The 19,105-nt window shown below is 39.7% G+C and overlaps 1 protein-coding gene across 2 annotated transcripts in view; it reads right to left on the minus strand.

The window, feature by feature from the left end:
* Window positions 1–19,105, minus strand: part of lime1 (Lck interacting transmembrane adaptor 1) — a 47,631-nt gene that overhangs the window by 14,143 nt on the left and 14,383 nt on the right. The window lies entirely within an intron of this gene.

Raw genomic sequence — 19,105 nt, forward strand, 5'->3', positions numbered from 1 at the left:
ATTCTTTTCAAATGAGGACAGTTTGTGAGCTAAAATTTTTCTTTATCATGCAATGATGAATCTGAAAAATGGTAAATTAAAGTATATATCAGCATCAAACTCATAGCAGTTTATCGAACCACATCTATGATCCATCCATCCATCCATTTTCTAAACCTGCAACATACCTTTCGGGGTCATGGGGCTGCCGCCGCCTGACCCATTGTCCAAATCATGATTTCTTTTTCTAAGACTAGTATCCACTAGTTTATGTGTATGATATGATAACTAATATACAATATGATGCCACATTCTAGTAACAAAAATACCTGCTCTGTACCCCCCCAAATGGAGTTGGGTGTTGGTTCTGATTTGTGAGCCTGCAAGGCAAAGATAAGGGTTTATTCTAGAACTATAGATAGATGATAATTCAATCTGGATATCTGACAAACTACTATCAGACAAAATACTTCAAAATCATCTTTGAAGTTCAGCCGGTGTTAAAAAACTGTGATCAAGTTAATCATTTAGTACACTTTTGAGTTTGTAGGATTACATCTATAAAAAAGCAACAAATAATTAATTTAAGAATTGATTAAAAAATGAAAGAATATCATAACAATAATTAATCTTGTGCAGTTGTGTTTATTGTTTTTATTTATGGTAACATTTATTGTGATGAAACCAAGTTTTTATAATTGCAACTTGAGCAAATTTTTAAATATCCTTTTTTGTGTTCTCCAGTTTTATATTATTATAAATGGCTCATAGTGTTGTTAAACCATCTGAACGTCTAAAAGACATAAAACAACAACTTACTCCGACCATATAAAAGAATGTTGCTACTGAACACGTTTATACACACTTATGCTGATGCAATGCAGAAATAAACACAGCATACTTTACATTCCACTGGAAACAGACAATGGCAGCGATGTGTTTTTTTTAATATTAGATTAGAGGGCAAATTGACCTGGTGAAGCAAGCAGCGAGCAGAAGCAGGCCATGGAATGCCACATAAAGCGGTTTATGTTGGTATGAGACTGTGGAATATACCACCACAGGATCTGAATCCGGCCTTCTGTTTCTTAGAGATAAACATGTACCTTTTTTCTTATTTACCTTCTTTATTTCTCCTCTCATCCACACCATCTCTGTCTGACCCTGCAGATATGTGAGGTGATGCACGGCAAATTAATTAAAGGCCACATACAGCCCTTCATGTAATAGACAGCCGGGCAGGGTACAGTACATCACAGTGTGGGGATGCAAAACGGGAGCAAGGCGGGGAATGAAAGGGAAGGCGAAGGGAGAGTTGATCAGACACGGGAGTGAGTGAGGGAGATGAAAAGAGAGAATGCCGCGGGAGGATGCTAGAGAATGGGGGAGGACAGAGACAGAGGGGAGCACACCAAAATGTGAAGTAACAAGAAGGATGCAATAAATAAATGGAAAAGGGGGGGAGGCAGTGGCAGGATATGGAAGACAGGGAAGAGAAAAGGGATGCAGGGAAGCTTGGAAAAATGTGAGATGAGAACAGGAAGGGAGGAAGAAAATAGGAGGAGAAGACGAGAAGGAGGTCATCAGTGTTTCTGCAAGCATGTTTTGTTTTCTCTTGGAAATAGTCAAGAAAAGAAAAAAACACATCCAGGGGTGCATTTCTCACCCGCCAGCGAACACGGAACAAGGAGGGAGCACATGTCTGGCTACATGCTAACAAAATACGAAGCTCGCAAGTGATCAATGAGATGGGGATGAGGAGAGGCAGCTTCTGACTGCAGTTAGCAACGCACGACGCCCCTGCAGCACGCCTGACACAGACATATATATCTGCGCTGCGAGTGTCTATTTCTGCATCATTCTTTGTTTTTGTTCGGAGCCAAAATGATGAGTTAGAACAGCAGCACGCTGAGCATGATGCCTGCTGCTGGCCGTTATGATGAAGACGTTGCCCATGATTTTGACACAGATAGTGATGGTAATAGTGATGAATGAGAAGTGAGCGGTGCAAACACCAAAGGGCGGATGCAAGCAGCAGTGGAAGGCAGGATGCACCAGTGCAGCACAATTACAGGGTGGAAGGTTTCCTCTCGGATCGCACACCAGACGACACAGCACCAACCAAATATACTCGCACACGCACAACCACAGACCTACAATTTCTGCGTTATATAAACATTTAACAAAGCAGCTCACTCACTAACTGTCAAAATGTACAAATTGGACGATTGCTCCTGGCAGACTGTGTATTATTTTTCAAACACTGCTCAACTAGAACTAATTATAGATTTTCATGTCAGATGCCGAAAATAGATTGGCCAGAAAATCTAATTTTGCAACTATTTCTAAGAGAGGCTTCCAATACATTTTCACTTGGCTTCTTTTTTTAATTCTCAATGGGCCATGTGTCATATTAGAGAAGCGTGGAACAAAAGCTTTTTATTTTTTTTGTTGGATGATTTAACATAAAAAAACACATGAAAGTATTTTATAATTGTTGCATGAACCATCTATATAAATAAGTGGTGGAAAGGAAATAATATGAAACACTTTATTCATATAACAGCTTGAAAACGTTTGAGATTTACACTTATAAAGTATTTCCTTAAAGATTGAAAGATAAACATAGGCTGATTGAGCAATACTTTAAGGATTGGATTGCTTTACAGTAAACTGTAATTAGTGCTTTAACTGAATATGGACAGAGAAGCTGAACAGAAGTGACTCATGTTAAAACATTTGAAATCCTAAAGGTTTTCTTTGCAGAAGAATTACCTATACTTCTATTTAGACAGAGTGTTTCAACAAGCTTTAAAACAGAGTGAAAAGATTAAGTTAGCAATAATTAACCTTAGGAAATGCATTTTTTTTTATTTGATTTGTATTTTTTTCTATTACTATAACTGAAATTAGCTTATAAAGAGTCAATGGCTTTTTCTTTATTGAGAAGAACAATAATTGTCGACTCATAAAATGCTTTCCTAAGGCTTAAACACAGTGTGGAAGGTAATTACTCAGCTTAAATTACACATTTAAGTTTACCTCAGAAGAAGCAAAGTCTAGTCATGCTGCTTTCTTGTAAACGTCAAGCTGAATTTTATTTTAATTCTTTTAGTTTTTTTTCTTTCAGGGAGGAGAAAAGGGTTTAAAAAAAGGAGCTAAGGAACTTAATACAGTTAACAGAGTACAGAAAAATAACAACACAAAAATAAAAAAAGCAGCATAAAAGACAACGTCTGCTTGAGGCTTAACATTATCACTGTCATGAAAAAATGTTTACGGAAGAGCTGCATTTTTGTGCACAACCACAAACAACACTCAAATAACCACACAAACATAAAAACACATATCTTCTGCACAAATTGAAGCGGCTGGATGGCTCAGTGGCTGGGTGCAGGACTGGTGTGCAGGAAACCAGAGTTTGCCTCCCAGGGGTGCAATGAGCTTTATCCAGTGTGGGTCCTTGGGCAAGGCACTTCATAGTTAGACACTGTCTAACTACATGGTTAGACAGTATTGTGCCCCCAGCCCGGATACAATACAGGGTTGTATCAGGAAGGGCAGCCGGCCAACCACCTGTGCAAAGCTCTGGGAACCGCTGAATGGATGGACATCTTGAAAAGGGAACAACACTGCCTCCACAATAATGAACACACACACATATTGACATAATGTTGATAAATTGATGCTGAACTACTCATACAACTGTATATAAATATACGCATCATCAGGCATTTCTACACGCATTAACTGTATGTTTGCTGCAGGGCAGCACAAAGAGCCATGGAGAAGGAGCCCGATAACCTCCACCCACCGGACAACCTGACATCAGCCACCCAGAGACAGGACCAGAGGGACCGCCTCCCAGCACCAAGCCCCTAGAGAGACTTTTTTTTGTTTGCCTTCGCATTGAGACTTGTTGTGTACTTCATACAACTAATGTAAACTGATGTGGATTAGCTGCAGGAACATGCAACTTTTCTGACACGCTAAGATATATGTCTGATACAATCACACTCACCGAGTTCAATCCGCAGCTGCTTATGTGTCTGGGCCTTTCGAGTCCTATCATAATGTTTTCATTTGGTTATAACAAAAAAAGCCACGGGCCATGGAAACAACTTATTGCAAACACTATTTTATAAAAAGGGTTCGTGGGAGAGGGCGTATACTGTACTTACAGCGCTTTTCTCAATTAATGCAGCCCTAAAGCACTTTTCGGTCACAAGTCAAATTCACCCATGCACACACACATTGACACACTAACACACACTACCATGCAAGCCACTAACCTGTAACCACAAGGAGCAATGTGGGGTTTTGTGTCTTGCCCAAGGACACTGACACATGGGCACAAGGTGGCAACCGAAACTGCAACCGTCTGATCAGAAGTCTACCGCTCTATCTCTGCATGACGACTTCCTGTACTGCCCAGGTCATGTGACTGTGTTTTAGTTGGCACAACCAAGGCTTCAGTTGCAATTCTGAAGCCTTGGTTGTGCCATCTTGTTTTTTGTGCACATGGTCAAACTTAGATTATTTACTGGAAATAAACATTTTGCTTCATTAAGCTTCATAATTATGAAACAATGTCATTATTTCTGCTTATAAATCTGAATGTTGAGAACACACAGAAACAAAATTTCACTAAGTCAGTTAATTTATAAAAAGCAAATTTACATTTCACCTAAAATGTAGGATATAATCACTGTCTCTTTAACTGAAAATAGATTAAAAAATATGAATAAAAAAATTCATCATTCATTCATCTTCTTCCGTTTATTCCCTTTTGGGGTCACTGGGCTGAGCCTTTCCCGGCCAGGTTGCCAGTCTGTCACAGGGTAGAGTGTCCACAATCACACACCCACGCACTCTCACATCCACACCTAGGGACAATTTAGATTAACCAATTAACCTATGAAGCATGTTTTTGGACTGTGGGAGGAAGCCGGAGTCTCTGGAGAAAACCCACGCATGCACTGTGAGAACATGCAAACTCCACACAGAAAGGTCCCCCATTGATGTTCTGGTGCTGGTCCCCCAGAAAGGACTTGAACTGAGGGCTTTGTCGCTGTGAGGCAAAAGCGCTAACCACTGCGCCACCGGGCAGTAAAAATAATGTTACTGTAAATTGTTTCCTGTCAGGACATTTTTCCAAATGAAAGAGCAGTGAGATTGTTTTACTGTGTCAGACACACATGCATCCTTAAACACTTTAAAATCCCACTCCGATCACCTTTGGATATATTTTATGTGTTTCCAAGGTCTTTTAAAAATTAGTATGTGGTTTATGGGGCTCTTTTTAATACAGCCTTTCTTCATCTGCTTTGATTCACAACGGAATACTCAGAAATGCGATTTTAAGTCCATGTTTCTTCATATGTGTCCTGCATCATTAGAAAAATGTCATAAGGACATGTTAAAACACCAAAAACATGATTTTTCATCAGAGTGGGTCTTTAAGCAGCACTTTATTTCATTTTTCTCTGATCTGTCAAGTTTCAGAAATGACTTTTACAATCTTCAAATTGAAACTCTCCTATGCTGCAAGAAACGTTGGTACATTTTTTGATTAAACATCTGGTTTGGAGGGGGCTGCACGGTGACACAATTGTTGGCGCCCTCGCCTCACAACGAGTAATCCCGGGTTGGAATCCTGGCTGGGACCTTTCTGTGTGGAGTTTGCATGTTCTCCCCGTGCATGCGTGGGTTTTCTTCGGGCGCTCTGGGTTCCTCCCACAGTCCAAAAACATGTTTCATAGGTTAACTGGTGACTCTAAAGTATCCCTAATAGTGCATGTGGGAGTGACTGTGGCCCTGCAACAGGCATGGCAACCTGTCCCGGCTGTACCCCACCTTCACCCAACAGTAGCCAGGGTGGTTAGCAACCACGTGACCCCAAAAGGGATAGAGCAGGTTAAGAAAATGGATGAATGGATCTGCCTTTGGTAGTTTTTCATGTAACAACACTAATGTATCACAGATCCACCCATGTTTACTGCTCACATCATCCTCAGGAATTTATATGTGACATTCACCATTCAGGCTCTTGTTTTCCCCTGTACAGTCATACCACACATATTCTACTATAGTGGAGCTAAATATCACATGAATCACAACATTCAGGAACTTTTGGATCAGTCCCACATTTACCAGATGACAGCCTTTGCATTTTTCTGACAAAGCCCAGCATCTAAAATCCCTCTTTTGGCATTGGATTAACAAAATCAATATTGGTGCATTTTTCATTACTGGACAGGGCAGTTCTGAACGGATAGAAGCATCACTCTGCGTGCATCTTTCCTTCTCTGTCATTACATTAGCACAAATCCAACAAAGTAATTAAAATCAACTGCTCTGATGGAAATTTGAAATGCTGTGCAGTGAGAGTGTTTACTCGCAAACACACACACTTAAGACAGCAACTATCAGAGCCACTTAATTCACAGTCTTGGTTAAAGTCTGTGTGTCATATCAAGCTGTAAAATGATCCTGTTTATGCCCTGTTGCCAAATCAGTCAATCCCTCTATCAGCACGCCAGTCATTCTGGTCAGTGATGGACAGTAGATGACAGGAAAAGAAGGACAGAGAGCACAGAGGACAACATTTCTGTCCAACACAGCGGGTTCAGAGCTGTAGACCACACTAGTCCAGCGGGATTTCTGCCCTTAAACTGCATACAGCAGCTCAGAGTGATGGGGAAACGCTGAAGAAAGCAGGAACAGAGACGATGCAGGTTAACCTCTATGGCCTTTTCACCATCAGCTGCATGACAAAGTTCAAGCCTCACACACCAAGAAAACACCTTGTTCGTGCTTTTGAAAAGCCCAGAGATGTAGTGTGTTTCCTAAAATGACTTACAACAGGCAGCCACATAAAGGGACTTTAACCTGCTGAGCTTTTTGTCCTGCACACAAGCTCTTATCACATGAGCAGAACTAATGTGGTTTAGAGTCTGCTGAAAGCTTCAGGCAACATCCTTTTTCTTAATGACTATTTAAGGATCAAATGTTTAGAGTATCTAATCTCTAAATATTAGGTACAATTTAAAAATGTTACCTGATACTCTATATATTTATAATCAAAAAATCTCAAAAGCCAAAGGTAATTATTGAACTCGGTCATTTCCTGAGTCCAGGGCCAAGTCCACTCAAGTTTGTCGGTATGTGCCAATGCCGTGGCATTGATCAAACACTACAGGTTTATGCAGCAAACATGGATGTTACTGATACTACAAAAATGTAAGAACAATATGACTGACTGAGGCAATGTGCTCGTTTAGAATCTCAAAATCCTTATTAAAGCATCAGCTGTTCTCATAATGTTCAGTTGATGACAGCCATTTTTATATTTGATCAACTTTTTCTGTTTTTATTCTCTTTTATCATCATGCTCTCCCTTCCTCCAGTTCAGTCTTATCCGATGAATCCACGGTTAAAGTGGTCAAATAAGCATTTCACTTGAATTTGTATTAAAATAATTTACAAAAAAATTACAATTTTAGAAAATGAATTTACTTCAGTTTTAATTCACAGAAAATAAGGTGTGTTTATAATATAATTATGTCAAGGTGCAAATTATTGTTTTTTTGTGACAGTTGTGTCACAGTTGCATCTCAGTCACATCTAAATATGAGTCATAAAGTCCATGGAAACAAACTAAAAGTGAAAAGAAGCTAAGTTAACATCAGGGTCATTTGAGAGAGCTGCTGAAGGTCGGTGAAGACTGAAACACTTTATCAAGCTGCTGCCAGCTTTAATGAGAAGTAGCTGAACTGCACAAGAGACGAAGGAGATGAAAAATGGACAAATATGTTGTTTTTAGTTGAAGACAAACATAAGTGTTCATTTAAGATCTTCTGCACGAAGACAGGAGGTCGAAGAACTGTTTTTTTGAAATAAAAACTGCTCTTGCTCTCTTCTACTGCCCCAACGGTCAACAGGTTGCTGCTGAGTAAAGTATGTCCTAACAGGCAACTAATGTGGTTCAGTCTGAGTGGGGGTGTCATGCATCCTCTTAATGTTGTTTGCACTTTGGATAGGTGACTTTAGGAGCATTTTGGGTGTTTTTTTTAATGAGAAAAACTATGGTTCAGAAGACATTTCAGGAAAGAATGAAGCAAAAATCAGCAGAAACAGACAACAAGCAGAACACAGTCATGCCTCAAGCTTTTCTTATGGTTGCCTATTCTACCAAATATTGTCCGTTTTACAAAAAGCTTATATAGTTCAAAACTTGCTACAGTATTGTGAACAGGATGTCTGAGTGATGTTTTGTTTATTTTTTCTGTTGCCATGTTTTAAACTTATACAGTAAGAATAAATATTTGTTTCCAACACTATAATGTAAAAATAACTGTTTCCTGTTTGGAGGCATGGCTAGGCTTCCATTTCTCCTCACTCGGCGCAGCTTCGCCTCCATCGTTCTCTTCAGATTCGTCATCAGCAAGGTGAGCTGCAGACTAGCTGACAACTTGTCATTGATGCTGCATGGTTTAGCAACTTTTCTGTATATTTTTTTCATAAAAGGATCTGGTGTTTTATGTCACTTGGACGACGAATAACATGGCACTCACAATCCCACAGCTTTGCTCTTTCAATCAAGTCCGACATGCGGACCTACTGACTGAGGAGCCCAGGTCATCAAAGAGTCAGCACACATTTCAGAACACTTGTTTCATTACAAAATAGTTTTTTTTTAAAACTAACTCCCAGCTTAAACTACATTTGGAAAAAAACATTTTTTTTCAATTTACTTCTTTTTTTTTTAATGTAAGCACAGCAAGAAGCAATCATACATTTATTGCTGGCACTTCACACTAAACTAAGCTTTATCAAGCTGCTTCCAGCACTAAATTAAGAAAACAAGGATAAATACTGTGGAGCGAAACAGGAACTGTGCAATAAGATGGAGTTGAAATGAAAAGTAGCAGAGAATGTGTCCTTGAAATGCAGGAACTGTGCACTTAGTGTCCTTATATAATTTTTTTAACTTATTTTTTAGGTCTCTGTTAACCTACTATTCATCTTCTTTGACTTCTTTTGTACCATAAACAATTTCCTAACTTTATTTTCATTGCAAGGTGTCAAACAGACAACAGCCAGTAAGCCCTTTAGTGTTAAAACACTCGTTCAGAATCCTGCATTTTTACTTGTCACATTTATGCAGTTATGACGTAATGGCAAAACAAACGAACCAACTTCTAAAGGCACTAAGGCAAAATCAGTTTTTCTTTGATTTTTCTTTCCAGGACAGTTGGCGGCTCTGCTGGTGCTGCTGTTGGTTTTAATCATCCACACATAACAGAGTGCCTAAGATGTCTTTAAATGGCAACCCTTGTTTTGTTGTATTTTTAGACGAACAAAAGATTTTGACATTTCAGTTGTTTGCCTCATCCTTGGGTTCCGTGGCGAAATCTTTCCACCATCAAACAACAAAGACGATCCTGGAGCTTGCTCAACTGATTTCTCAGCGCTTCAGGGTGGATAAAAGTGTGTCTGAGGCCCGGAAGTGCGAAAAGAATATAAGCTATTATAAATGGGGGAGAAATAACAGAATAATGAACGAGAATACACTGAAAATCTAAAAAATCTCTTCAAATATGGAGTCAAACTATAATAAAAATAGGTGGAACACACTTGATACAGTTTGTTCTATCTCCGTCCCACTGAGAGAAGCCACAACCACAGTACAGTATAGCGCTGACCCCCCACTCTTAGGGAAGGCAAGACCCCATTTTGCTCTCACTTGGCTCGACTTAATTAACCAAAATGAGTTAGAAGCAACATTCAGGATTAGGATTAATCCTTGAGGGATTGAGGATCTCTGCATCCCTCGGTCCTGCTCGTCCTCTCTGTTCATAGTCGACTTCAGCGTTAACTTCCCGCTCGTTATTTTAATGATGCTTCCACTGTGAGTCTATGCTCCTGAGCGCATGCTGCTCTTTAAGACTGCAGTGCGGGGAACAGAAAGAAACATGCAAACATCCACAAACTAATGCTTACAGCAGCACCGGATCAAATGAAAATGAAAAACGGCACCCATGCATTATATATGTGTGTTGTCGCGGAAACTAGAAGATTATTGGGAAAACTGGCAAAGCTGAAAAATCTTCAAAGACATGTGGCAGCGCGTGACCTATCTGAAAATCTGTGTGACCATGCAGCTTCAATCATCGGGGAACAAGGGCAGAAAAAAATCTTAGCAGCAGAATGAAGGCCTGTTAAAGAGTAACTTTTTCCCCCTGAAGTATCACTGAATTCCCCACTTAACCGTAATACAGAGAAGCACTGTGACAGACAGATATCAAACCCCCCCAACTCTGTGTTTTTGCTTTAGATGCATTATTCATCTGTGTGCCAATTTAGAGGAGCCGTCCCAATCCCCCAGCTGGCACCAAAAAGACGAGAAAGGAGCGTGAGACAGGCGACTGGAGCAAAAGAAGTCACAGTGAGAATGTCAGAAACCGGAAGGAGGGAAGAAACACAGAAAAGGGGGAATAGCAGGAACACCAGAACAAAAGTGGGAGCGAGACAGATGCAGGGGAGAGTGAGCTCAGCCTCTCAGCTGCAATGTGGTGAAACATCCAAACAGGATTTCAAGTGATCCAGCGAGACCTCTCCCAGCACGCCATGATATTACCAGCTCTGTCTGATTTGTCTGCTCCGAGCAGATTAATGAGGATCTCCAAACTAAAGGCTCTTAACCCTGCAAAAAACAGAGCAAGCATGAACTCAGCGCTTGCCTCTTCGCAAAACTTCCTCCCTTTTGCAGAATACTCAACTACTGTGCTGCTGTTTAAGCGCTACACCAAGTCAAACAAACGCAGAACAATCTTATAACTGTGTGACGATGCACAGAACTTAAAATTTCCGCCTTGATGATGTCTGACCGATGCCAGGATCATCCCAGCATCTCCCCACCACCATCAATGCCAGCAGCTGCTGGAGCTGTCCATCCTGGAGCTGCCTGCCCCAGATTTAGCCCCACACATGGAGCTCATCCTGCCCGGCTTCACTCCACCGCAGGACTACCAGTGGCTACCTATTATGGCAGCAGGCTGTCACACGCATGCACCACATCTTCACATTAGTACCTGGCTGAAAACAAGGCAGACACTGGTAGTAGCATTTCCCCCTTACAATATGTGCGTCTGTGCATGTGTGTGGATCAGCAGCACTGATGCCTAATCTGCCCGTGTCTCCCCATAACAGAGCTCTGCACTCACAGACCTGACAGCTGCTTGGTCGTCGTCCCCCCAATAGCCTCTGTTACTGCACTCAAATCACAACCAACAGGCGGTTTTTGCAAATCTATGCTAAACAACATTGCACAGAAAATGTGCAATGCCATCTGTCTTTATCCTCAGGTTTGATGCAGTCGCTGTCCTTACACCTTTTTTCCAACTTTTCCATCATTTTCTTTATTTGCAGTGCTACCGACCGGCACTAACAAGGATACTGGTGTGAGGAGGGCGTTGGGCTGGGCTCCTCTACAGAGGGATCTGTCAGACTGTGCTGGAGCTGTGAGAATTCGCCTGTCAGATTTGGCCTTATTTGTCAGTTTGCTGTGATTCTGCTCCTTCAGCTTTGTCATGTCACCACTTGGATCGCTTCAGAAAGGCTCGTGGGAGTCGCACACATAGAAAAGAAGTCCTTGAAGCCGATCCACATCAGGTCGAACCTCTCAAAAATAATGCTTATCACACCATGAGCATTGGATTTTTTGAAATCATCAATTTGTTTAACCAAATGCAAACTAGTGAAATAGGTCTAGTCGCTCATGTTGGATTGAAATGTGGGTTAGATTAGTTAGATTAAAAAATGCACCATCAAAAATGCACCGCACAATTTGTCAGGCATGTATTAATTACAGGCCTAAAGAGACCATAGTACACAGAGGACCTGGACTAAATTCCTTATAAAATCAGCTTTTAGATGAAAGCACATATGCTTTAAAAAACACACTGTGCTGCTCTAAAATATGGCCAAAATTAACAATTTAGTATATTATGAACACAATACGGCTCCCAAATGAGCTAACTGTAAAAACATTGCTTGTTCTTAATTTTACAATTAAACACAATGAATGAAATGCCTGAAATTTCAGAACTTGTGCGTCTGAAATGCTAAGGGATTGGATATTTCAATTATGACAGAATCTCTCACCACAAACTATGTCAACACAACCCATACTGAAGCAATGATTCCTTATGGGGATTACTTCTGGGGGTGTATGTGTCAATGGAGGGGCGCGGGGGGCAAAGGCTGGTTTTCATTTTAATTTTTCATTTAGCTTGTTTTTAAACGGTAAAGTGCATGGTATCAAAAGCGCATTTTTAAAATAAATAAATAAATAAAACTTGAATTGATTTGAATCAATCCAACAAGTATGAAATAAGTTACACCTGACAGTCAAACTTAACCTGTAAATGTATTCCTATTTACAGATATGTGTTGAATCATCAGCTTTTAAAGCTTGAATCCGCAAATGTCACAAACTTATTGCGACATCTCATGACTTCAGAATCACACCCACTCCAAATTTTTGCATGCTGAATCAAAGACCAAAACAAAAATAAAAAAACAACAGCGGCATGAGTTCCCAGGTCTCTGGTGGCAAGTAATGTTTTCACACTTATGTGGGGAGATTGCTATTTCTGCACAGAGCCAGATAACTCAATTATTCATCGTGGATGCTGGCGCACTCACTTTACCTTTGTGAGGATGGAGGCGGGTGTGTCTCTCTTTAAGCGTGCGCTCCACTCCAGTGTGTGTCTGTGTGCGAGTGTGTGAGAGCACCACCAGCTGAAGATGAACTGCTGACATGCCACACCACACAGGGAGAGAGGAAAGACGCAAAAAAAGGAAAAGAAGCTGTCATAAACATGGCAATCAAAGCAGTATGAAGCGGGAGGTGAGGATCAAAGAGCAGAAAGAGAAGAGGCAAGGAATTAGCTCCCTTATCTTCTCTGTAAGCCAGCCGCACTCCCTCCAATCCTCTTGAGCTCAAGTCAGTGGTTACAAAAGGGGAAAAAAAGCTTTTTTTAAATTACAAAAAAAAAAAAAATAATACATATCAGAGGTGTTCACCCTTTTTGCACAGGGGGACATTTTAAACACCTTGCAGTCTTGACTTAAAGCATTTTCATCCTGTTATTCATAGTTTTGCTGTGCTGGTGAATCCTCTGTAACATTACAAAGCTCATGCATAATCTCAGTTTTTCTCAAATTCACATAAGTTTTGCTAAAGTTTCCTTGCACAATATATTGATCTTAAAGACACCAATGAAAATTGTGTTTTGGGCATTTTTAACATGTTTTTGAGGCATTTGTTTTAATGATGGGGAAAATATTAAAAGAAAATTAAGCTTAAAACTGTGTTTCTGAGTATTTCTTTATTCAAGTTGTGGTGAATCGGGAGAAGACGGATAAATGCTGTTTGAAAAAGCTTGTGGTTGTTACGTAAGATCTACAATCAGCAAGCCACAAACTCCCTGCTCTGCTCCATTCTGATGCGTGTACTTGTTGACAAATAGATGTATGCACGGCTTTATTTTCTTCCATTAAGCTGGCTCAAAATGGTACCCAACAGCAGCTCCAACTTTGCTTGCCATTTTGTTTGCACTGCTAATGTTAGGTTAGGGTTGTAAGGGGTTTGAAGCTAGTGGGAGAGGGTGTAAACAAAGGGATGATGGGAAATTAGCGCAGGCTCACTCCACACCAACAGTCCCACAACTCAGAGACAAGTTTCTGATGAACTACTGCTGCTCTGCAAACACCATGCTCTAGAAAAAGACGCAAGTTTTTTGGTTTTCACCAAAAACGACACAATCATAATTGAAAGATCTCTGGGAACACCTTTACAAAAGCTCAAAATATGATCAGAGTGGGACTTGTGAGTGAGAAAAATGCCAAAATTTGTCACCAAGTAATTCCTATGTAAAGAAGTTACTGTATTTAGTTGCAAAAGTAGCACACAAACATTCTTTAGAAACAGAAGGGCAGGAAATAATCCTGCAAAAATGTTGCATATGTGCAAACAAGAGTGTGATACGGCATTGAAGGCTAAGGTACAAAAGCACAGAAGTAACAACTATGAGGCTAACTCGACGTTTGCAATGTTCGGTAGGGTGGTTCCCAAAGAGGTTCTTAAAAAAAGGGGAATACCCTCGCGTGGATAATTTTCTGCAGGTCATTCATAAAATACTATGTGGGAAAAGTTTTGACTGAGAAACTCTTATGAATGAGGCAGGTGGTGTTCCTGTGAGGAATGCAAAGTAAGACTGAATGACTGAGTGTGGACAGAAGGGTGCAGACCCAGATTTTTCCTCATAAGTGATTTAAACTTGATTCAATTAGCCACATTTAGCCAAAGGATGGTGATAAGTAATGTAGTAACATGAGCCCTGTTGGGTTCCCTGAATACAGAACATGCCACATTATGGATTAGTTGTAAAGGTTTTATAGCAGATGCTGACAGACCAGCCAGGAAAACACTGCAGTGGTAAAGGTGGAAGACATTATAATAGTCTAAACTAAATGCTGGATTCTGCAGTAAAAAAGGACAAACTTTCTGTTTTGTGATAATGCACATTTATGCACACTTTGGACAGACAAAACATGGTGACAGAGAGATAGGTGGTGGCATAGGTGGTTCTCAATACTGACACCCAGCTTCACAGCTGCAGAAGAGCTGGTAATGATATTCCTAAAAAATGACAAAATAATCTGTAAACCAATCTGGGCAACAAATGCAATTTGCAATACAAATATTACATTTTCTAGCATCTTTTAACAAAAAAACAGGGTCAAAGTTTTAGTTTGTAACATTTTTAAGTTTTTACTAAATGTTTTTAAACCTGAAACATTTAGTTAATCTCTGAAAAGTGTATTTTCTTACAGCCAGTTTTTTCTCCATGGACGCTTCAACTGATGACCCTTAATTAACCCTGAAATAATGCTGTTTGGTCAACACTATATATTTACGTTTTTTTAACGATCTACTTTGTTTGATAAGTGCAAAAGCTCATCTTTGCTGTAGACTAAACTCTGGTGTGACTCTGTTACATTGTGGACACAAACACATCATTCAATGTGGCAAAGAGATATGGTCGATCATAAAGAGCAACTGCATAACCTTAAAGTCCTTCTCCAGTCATATCTTGATCTATTTTATTACATTCCCAGTGGTCTCTTAATTATGATTATGGCATTTTTATCCAACATAAAAAAAAGCTGGGTTGGTTTTTTTTTTAAGACAGTTTCTACAAAGGAGTTCTTTAGAAACTGCCTTTGAGTTGTGTGACTGTTGGCGAGGAGTAAGCCTGTGCTCATTTCCCACCAGCCCCTTGTTTACACTTTCTATTTCTAGCTTCGGGCCCTTATAACTAGGGGTGTGTTCGGCAAGAGTCTGGCGATTCCACACGTATCCCGATACGCGTCCCACGGTACGATACATATCGCAATATTGTTACAAAACACTTTGTTTTTTAAGAGTATGACTTAGAAAAAACTACCTGAATATTAATACGCCTTTTATTGTAATAAAATGATAACATTCATTTTGTTTGATGATCACAATGTTAAGCACTGCACCTGTAGCTCATATATAAGTTGATTTTGCCCAAGCAAATTCATAGTGCTTTTATTTTGGTAACTTAAAATATATTTGTTCTTACAGAGAACAGTCAACATTGTCTGATTTTCACAACAATTTTTTTTTCAGTATAAGAAAACATACATAGAATGGTTGTGCCTTGTGCCAGCTGCAGCTCAGTTTTCTTAATGCGGAAGTATTTCACCGCTCATCACCACAACATTAGCCTTTTTTTTAGATCAATACAAATACAAATCAATACAAATATCGCCAAATGAATTAATGCTATATATCGGTGAATGTATTTTTTCCTACACCCCTACTCATAGCCCCAAATTAATGTTATCAGTGCAACAAAAATGGAGAGCAAAATTGGAGCTATCAAGCCGTACAGTTTTGAACCTTATGTCAGCTCAGACTAGGGAAATAAACATGGATCTATTTGTCTACAAGTGAATGTATCAGAAGGGAGTGGAGCAGGGAGATTGGGGCACACCGATTGTAGTTTGCATGTGACAACTACAAGCATTTTCTGATGGCATGTTTTTCATCTGCTCCTGATTTACAACAATTTGAATAAAGAAATACTCTGAATTCGCAATGATACACTTCATTTTATTTATAAATGCCCTCTATCATCAGAAAAATGCCACAAGAACATGTTCAAAATACCAAAAACCAAATTTTTCAATGGAGTGGGTCTTTAACCATTAAAAAAATCCCATAGAACTCACTTGGGGAAGTGCAAAACTAGATTGGAGATTGTCTCTTTGGTGAACCTGCTGTTGTGAGGAGGTGACAAAACTAATCAATATATGCATATAATATATGAATTCAATTTCAAAAGATGAACAATTAATCGTTACACTAGTTACATTTTAATAGTTAATTTATTTGTGCCTCTTTCTTTCTATTTTTATTATTTTTTAAACTACAGCAGCATCAATAACTTCTATGTGATTCATTTTAGTTAGTACAGACATGAACTTTTAATGAAAAAAAGTCTGACTCTTGCATGCATTTAGTTTACACTGAAGTTTTTGATTCAGCATCACCATCAAAACACAATCCCTGTCTTATTACTAATGAAAGATCTGCAGCCTTTATTTGATAGGTTCATTAACATTATGTAAACATGATGCTCAAGCTGTGGCCTGGACAAATTTCAATCTAAGATGTTGTGCTTTCATTTAACTAAATGTTAGCTCATTTGGGCCCCTGACTTAACAACAGACTGTTACAGAGTAGAGTGGAAGGGCTGTGCATCGGGGTCTGCATCTCTGTTCACAAACAGCTGCCAAGTGCTGCCCCCAGAGTCTATTTATCACCCCTGACACCATATGGAGCCCTGGAAAGTCCTGAGCAAACACACTGCACAAACATGGCCTTAAGACACAGACATTTAGTCAACATATGCACATGCATATTGATTATCAGACGGCAACTAGCATTCAAATATAGGAACTTTACAGTCCATATAAGAAAATTACATCCAAACTAAGACAAATAGCACATTGAAATTTGGAACTGTAAATTATTGTGGCACAAAGATGGCATTCTCATTTAGGAATATTTGAAATAAATATATGCACACTGACACATACTGTACCTCCCTATCGGCCATATTTCTGCCTGTGCATATCTGTGTGTGCAACGGGCTGCTACTGATTTATTTCCCTGTGGACATCTACAGCTAGCCAATTGGAGCAGTTACACATGTCAACACTTGCATGCAACAACTTATAATAGCTGATCCATCCAGTGGCTCTATCGCAGTTTTTCAGCTTATAACAACCAGTAAGATTTTAGAAACTAAATGACATGAATGCTTTGAAGAAAGATTTGATCTGGTTTTGGTCTCACTAATACATATTGATTTTTTAGGACCAGCAGAGGCCATCAGTGGTTTATTTTAAACTTTTGCTTGTGACCTGCTACACCATTGAGTGTCGTCATGCCACTAACTGTGAGTCGGCAGCTTCTAAATCCAAGGACTTTGCACAAATTAGTCTGACTGCATGTGTGTTTGCAAGAATGCAAATGAAGAACTGAGAAAGAGAAATTAGATCATAAAGAAAGATTAGAAAAAGCGAGATGAGAATATTTTAGAAGAAAAAGCAAAATAATATGGTTCAATGGTTTCCCCAGATATTGCAGAGGGAAAACAATAAAACAGTAAATTAAAAATGTCACCTTCTTGGCCTACTGCAGTGCCAAACCACGCTTCATAGGTCACTGTAAAAGGATAACTGGTTCTCAGTAGACTAGCCTGGTTAAATAAAGGTATAAAAAGCCTAGAAGCAGCGAATGAGTGACGCTGATACCAACAACTGACAGAAAGGAAGATGTTTTCTATCAAACCACACAGGTGGCTCCAATCAATAATTAAGTGGGACTCTTCCTGCTACGATAAGAAACAGAAGGATGGAGCTGACACAAAGATCAGTCTTTGCTATAAGTTAGCATTCTATCTGTTGCACAAATCCCTGTTTTTTTTTTTTTGGGTGAGTCACCCTCTGCACTTGCAAACATGCATCTGATCTTGCAAGCAATATTGGAGCTATCCAACATCCAACTGTGCTGTTTTGAGCCAGATACCAACGTACATGGATCTATTTGTCCGTAAGTGGAGGCTTCAGAACGTAGCGGAACAGGGAGGTTCTACGTCACAACTGCAAGCTTTTTCAAACACCTTTTTTTTGTCTGTTCCTGATTCACAACAATTTGAATAAAGAAAGAGTCACAAATGCTATTATACACTTTATTGTATTTAAATATGCCTCCATCATAAGAAAAATGCCACACAAACATGTCAAATACACCAAAACACGATTTTCACTGGAGTGGGTCTTAAGTGAAAAAGTTCAGAACCACTCCAACTGAAAAACTGGCCCACTCTTAACCACCATGCTACCACCTTCCCATGGCTGGCTCTAAGTATCATCCACGAGGCAGTGTCTAACTCTGATAGATGCTCCATTTCCATTTGAAAGGTGTTTAGTGTCCATTGAGCAGTGTTATCAAAGCTGCGCAGACACAAAGAGCCTCCCTTACTCCTCCCAGTCATAGGAGAAGTCATCGATTTAATTCAGTCTTGAAAGCTAGGTCAGCCTCAACAATGGAAGCGTATGGAAAAATCATTTTCCCAGGTGATTTCTGAAATGTTAACCTACATACATGTTTCCCGTCACTCTCCTGCCCTCCTCTGACTATCCACCACAGAAGCACAGATGGAGAAGAGAAAGAGGAGGGTGCTCTGTGGGTTTCTCATCAATGGAGCATGCAGGCTCTTCTCCTGGTGATTCATGCTGCCTTTCTTTACACTTCTCTTCGAAGGCCACCTACCATACACCTACACTTGTGCTAAGCTGCTGCCAATTTACTACGTCTGCACATCCATTACACTACTGAAAAGCTTCTGATAATGTAAAAAAGTTACAGATGAATCCTTTTATTTGGGTGGAAATGTGTTTGCTAGAAAAAGCAAACTATCATAGTTGTTCTAAGCTGACATCTTTACTGTCAGCT

Source organism: Oryzias latipes, chromosome 7 (assembly GCF_002234675.1).
Source record: "Oryzias latipes chromosome 7, ASM223467v1".
Classification (NCBI taxonomy): domain Eukaryota; kingdom Metazoa; phylum Chordata; class Actinopteri; order Beloniformes; family Adrianichthyidae; genus Oryzias; species Oryzias latipes.